Source organism: Zea mays, chromosome 1 (genome assembly GCF_902167145.1).
Source record: "Zea mays cultivar B73 chromosome 1, Zm-B73-REFERENCE-NAM-5.0, whole genome shotgun sequence".
In the NCBI taxonomy this organism is placed as follows: Eukaryota; Viridiplantae; Streptophyta; class Magnoliopsida; order Poales; family Poaceae; genus Zea; species Zea mays.
The window spans coordinates 93263699-93269879 of NC_050096.1; positions in this window are offsets into that span (position 1 = coordinate 93263699).

Here is a 6181-nt window from a genome sequence, read left to right on the forward strand (position 1 = left end):
GCTGTTTGACATGTGGTTCACGGTGGGAGTCTTTTCACCAGGTCTTGGTTTCAAGCGTAGGAACGATTTGTTGATTGTTGGCAAATGTTTATGAAATATTTGTACTAAGTTTTATGCCCCGCAACAGGTGGTTATGCTCCGGATCATGCTTAGTACATTTTCTTCTTCGATGAAGGCAAGTGAATGTAGCGGTGGTTGCTACCGTTTTGACTTGTTGTTTTATCGCCTACACTCTAATATTCAGAATCATCGAATTCTTTCGTAATTGAACTCTATGGGATGCTTTACTTGATTGTATTATATTGATGCTTAATCATATATTGATGATGATGATGATTCGAGTATGACCCACGAGATTAATTCACACTCCTGAAGGTGAATGAAGTATTATTTGAGGTTTGTATTGTATCTGAAGGTAAACGAAGTATTGTTTGAGGTTTGTATTGTATTTGAAGGAAGTGAAGTATATTGATAAATGCAGCATTCCATATACATTGCATGATTCACTTGCATCTGAAGTTTTGTCCTGACCTATGGTCCGACCGTACCGGTACAACTTAGCATCGAACGTTGCCCGAGGAGGGGTACGATGCGGCTTCATACCCTTAGAGGTATGAAGGCAGAGGACATATGCATTGCATTCATATGCATTCATTGAAGTGATATTTGTAGATGGTGTGGTTTTATACTCTAAGAGATATGAAGGCAGAGGACTTACACATTGCATTCCTATGCATACATTGAAGTGATATTTGCAGGTATTGTTGACGCAGGGAAGTGTTATACAACCTATTGTGGTCGTTCGAGGAAATGAGATGGCATTGGTTATTTTGGGACTATTGAGTTCTATATCTACAAGTATTTCTGATCTCAATTGTGATCCCTTTTAAAATGTTGATTAATTCAATTCTTTTGGTTTAAATATCTCGTCAAAATATTTTACTTGCTGAGATGTTTCATCTCACTCTTGCATTACTCAATGCAGGTACTTAATTCATGTTGGGAATGAGGGAAGTAGCAGCACGTCCACCTTCACTCTCATAATAACGCTGCCCAGGCACAACCATGATTTAATTAGAAACTTCTTGTCAAGGATGTTTGTTTTTAACTAGTCGTGCACACTAGTTAATTCAGTTTATGTCGTTATGGTTATCTTCCCATTGCTAGCAGATTATTAATGTCTAGTATGTTTTCTTATCATGATATATGTTTATACTCTGTTGCTTCCACGTTTATGCAAATTTCCAAAGGAGATGCTGTCGAAATTTTATATATGAATGTTAGTTGTGTAGTTTAGTAGCATTTCAGGGTGTTTGTGGATCCTGGGGTGTTACAGTCGTGAATGATCGAAACTGGTGTTTTTAGCTTCTGGTTGCTTTTCTGCATAGGCTACACCCGGTTAATAAGTTAGACAATGACAATGATTACAACCTCTCACACTCACATGCTTTTCAGTAAAACTTGTAATCCACTGCAAAATTCGATTAACCTTGAAAATTTCAACTGATATCAATTTCAAATATGTTTCTAGTATGATGAGTGACCACTGTTTGGGGTAGTTCACCAGGTTTACCTTGACTTGCACTTGGTTAATTTCCTGCTTACTATATGCCTAGTGTTGTCTTTAGTGGTGAACGTCGCTTTTAAATTGCTTAAAGCTGAATCAAAATCCTTACACTTCACATATCTTGTGCATATGACCAGTTTGAGTATTTGCTAGCTCGTGTGTTTATTATTGCACACTTAGCACAACACCACTTAGAGCATTTTTACAGTCTGCCTAGTATACTCTTGAAGCTCCTGCATTTTCTCCATTTTCCATTTCTTTTGTATTTCTGCATTTTTAGGGGGAATTCTCTTGTTAAGGGGGAGAATCTGTTTCTACCCTCTTTTGTGCTGAGTTCACTTGTCAACAAGGGGAGAGATTTTGAGATTTTTGGTCTCCTATCAAGGGGAGAAATTTTGTGCAATTTTGGGCTTCTGCTATTCCCATCATCAAAGGGGAAATTTATGCTTTGAGAGAGCATTTTCACATGGGGAGAGATTCTCAGGGGGAGAGATTATGGATTTTGGTGTTTTTTTTGCTAATTGTGTTGAGCCATTTGCCCCTTTCTAGAGGAACTAGCTTTGCTTTTAGCTTTTGTGCTGATTTGGTGCTCCGATGTGGCCTTATCTGCTGGCTAGTGGTATTGCGCGCTGCTTTTGCCTCTTCTTGAGGACTAGCCATTTTCTGCTTGGTCATGTTGAGATGTTGCCCATTTCTTTGGGAACTAAGCTTTTCTCGCCTTGCATGACTTATTTAGCTTCTATCTTACTTTTGGTTGTTCAAGTGAGTTTCTCTTCTTCTTCTTCCTCTTACTTATATATGTTCATGTGGTGGTGTTGAAAATACACTCATCAAGGAGGAGACTGCAAACACAAGGTTGACTGGTCCCTTGTGGTTTGGGTTGATGATGAGTGATTATCAACGGGTAGCACTCTAGGTGTAGTCAGTGGACTGACCATAGTGTGAGATTATTTATGTGCAACCATGCCGGTCGGCTTGTGGTGTGCAGGTATGGAGCACATATATGGTGGTCGATGGCTAAGGAGTAGGTCATGCGGGCTCATGTTGATGGACCGGGAACAGTGAAGGTTGAGTGCTAGGTCTTGGCTGACAGATCGGAGCAGCGGGGTGACTAGCTATGGTGGCTGACACCTAGCGCACGCAATCACACGAGGACATGGCGGAGCGGGCCATGTTGCCAGCACAGTCGAGGACTGGCGGGACACGTGTCTAGGATGTGGGGGACGTGCACGCGGTGTGATACTCACATTGGTTTGGTGGTTTGGGCCTCAAAACCACCTAGTGCTATGGATGCCAGTTTTTTTGCCGAGTTTGGGCCTCAAAACTCGACGACGGTGGTTTCGATGTGAATCAGTGGCGGCACATGGCAACACAGTGAAGGGGTGCGTCAAGACGAAGCAACTTCGTGTGAAGTGCATGGCCGTTGGATCGAAAACCTAGAAGTTGGTCTATGTTGCCTCTGGTGGAGTGGATAGACTCTATGTAAATAGGGGTAGTTTAGGAAAGTTAATAACCCTCTATAAATAGAGGCATAGGGCTGTTAGCTCAGGGTATTTCTTGGCTGCCATTTTGTTTGGAGCACTTGTTTAGAACTCCTAGTTTTCTCTCTAGGTAGTCACCAGCTAAGCCAAGGGATCCATGGTGATTTTGTAACTGTCGACTATGTTTGTGATTTGCATGTTTAATCTGAGGAAGGGTCGTTGGTATGGCCCATGGGTTTTGGTCGCTTCTCCATCTATGTTTTGCATCTTTGCTAAAATTTGGAGTTGTTTCGATCTCATGTTCTTCCTTTCCCTTCTTATATGGATTTATGGAGAACCTTCAAGTTCTTGTGACACGGGTGATGTTGGGGATTGGTTTGTCAGGAGATAGACTCTTTGGATCACTACGTACGCCCGTAAGGTACAGTGCTTGGTCATGATCCGAGTTGATTCTTCTAGGAGTTCGTTTTGAGAAAACCCCAACAAAACCCCATCACTCTCGGTTTTCTAATCTACGCTTCAATTTTTGATTTGTTTGGGTTCATACTTCATCAGTAAACATCTACTACCCCATGCAAACTTTCTGTGAAGTTTGAGATTTTTCTAGGCATTTTTTAGTGCTCGACACTGTTGCCCGTGTGCGAGGCACTGTCGGACCCCGGCGCTGCCACCCTAATTTACTGATGCTTTTGGTTCTGATTTTTCATAAGGAGTTGGGTTGCTCAGTTTTCAGGTTTTTGGTACATTGAAATGACACTGGTTTGTATTGTACTCTGATTTACTGCTTTGAGTCCCTAGAGGTTTTTGGGTTGTTTTGGGAATCAAGTCACAAGAGTTGTTCTCGCTGATTGAGAATTTTGTAGTGGCTCCCATTCACCCCCTTTTGTCACCTCACCAGTCCTTAACAAACCTGTCCCCCTTAAAGGAATCATGTCTAGAGATTCATGATCAGTTAGCAAAGAGCTACGAGTTTTTGGTTTTCAACTCATCATCTCGTTCCCATGTAGCCTCTTCCTTAGTATGGTGACCCCCACTTAACCTTACATATTATGACCGCCTTCTAGTTACTCTATCTATAGTTTCCAAGGTCTCGGTCGACCTCTCAATAGAGGTTAAATCCTCTTGCACATATACCTCCTCCATCATTAATTGTTCCTTCAGTACCCTTAAACACTTTTTAGTTATGGCACATGGAACATTGTGTACTGATAACAGACTTTGACAATTCAAGCTAGTGGCCACTTCATCACGCTTCGCTAGAATCTTGTATGGTCTGATGTATCTCGGTGCTAACTTACCCATGACTCCAAACCTTTAAATGCCCTAAATGGGTGACACCTTAGATATGCAAAATCTCCCACCTTGAAACTCAACTCTCTTTGTCTTATGTCAACATAATTCCATTGTTGCCACTATGGTATTTTTAGATTCTCCTAAACAAATCTGATGGGTTCCTCGGCCTCAAGTTATACATTTGGTCCAAAAACTTGTTTCGCTCCATGTTGGTCCTAATGTAATGGAGTTATATAATTCTTTCCATATAACACTTAAAAAGGCGACATCTTAAGGCTGACATGATAATTGTAGTTGGTGCAAGAATTTCGTGTAAAGCTACCTTTTGTCCCATCTGGCTTTGTTCTGCAAGGCGTACACTATCAACATGTCCTCTAGAATATGATTAGTCCTCTCGGTCTATCCACCTATTTGTGGCTGACAAGCTTAGCTAAAATTTAAGTGTGTTTTGAAGGCTCCATGAACTTATCTATGAAAATGTGATGTGAACTGGGTGGAGACAAGATACAATATTAGGCTTGGTACAATTCGATGACGACAATGAATACCTTCATGTAGAAGCAATGCCCAAAGAAGCCTCGTTTGAGAGAAGACATGTGTGGCATGTTTATATGGTAAAATATCATAATATACACCTTCGAATGTGAATCATTACTATATAAAAGGAAGGGGTAAAATGTAATTGCACACAAGGTACAACTTACAAGCTACATTAATGCTGTAATGGCACTAATGTAAGGAACTTTAGGTCCTGGTGATTCCTCAGCATCACTCTTTGGTATAAATGGGCCAATACTCCTTTCAAGGGATCTTACAACCTTCGGGGCCTTTAAAGGGCGAGCTTTGGTTATATTAAATCACTCAAGGACCTTCTTACTATTGGTCAACTGATGTAAAAATATTCCTTCAGGGAAATGCTCAATCTGCAAGACCAAGCAAAATTTGATTTTCTCCAAGTCTTTCATTTCAAACTTTGTATTAAGGTAGACACTAGCCTCCTCAATATCCTTTGTGTATCCTACAATATATTCAAGTCATCAACATAGACCAAAATAATACTTAAACCCTTCTATGATTTCTAATAAACACATAAGAAGAATCTAAATGACTTATGTATCCCTTATTCAAGAAAATTCACTAAGCCAATTATACCACATTTGCTTATGTTTTTTAAGCCCATACAGTGCCCTATGCAACTTAATATTGTACATGTTGTAATTTGACTTGAATCCGAAATTCTTAGTTCATCTGGAACCTTATTCTAAATTTCTAAATCGAGTGACACATACAATTATGCAATCACTATGTCCATCATCTCAATTTTTAAGTTTAAACCTACTGTCATCAATATCAGATATCAAAACATTATGTCACTCATAACTGAGGAGTAAGTTTCATTGTGATCGATGTCGGGGCTCTACATGAACCCTTGTGCTACAAGCCTCGCTTTGTATCTCACCACCACATTGTTCGCATCTCTATTTTGGGCAAACACCAATTTGAACCTGACTAGGGTAATTTGATGGGCATGCAGGCGGCAGGCCCGAATACTTGCCTCTTTAAAAGCGAGGATCCTCTTTGATTGCAACAATGATCATAGAGACAAAATCAATGTGGTCAACATTTGTAGTCTTTCAGTTATATAATACTCCCGATTCTACAAAGTTTGTGGTGATTTCTTCAACTGAGTCATCTGGTTCATCGTGATTTTCTAAATTATTTGAGACTAGTCGTTTCGAAGTCCTTGTGCTATTGTTTGTGAGAACATTTGCACTAGAGTGTTCAACTTTAGAGTGTGTCACTTCTAGAACATCTAAAAGAAAGCATGATTCATTCTCTT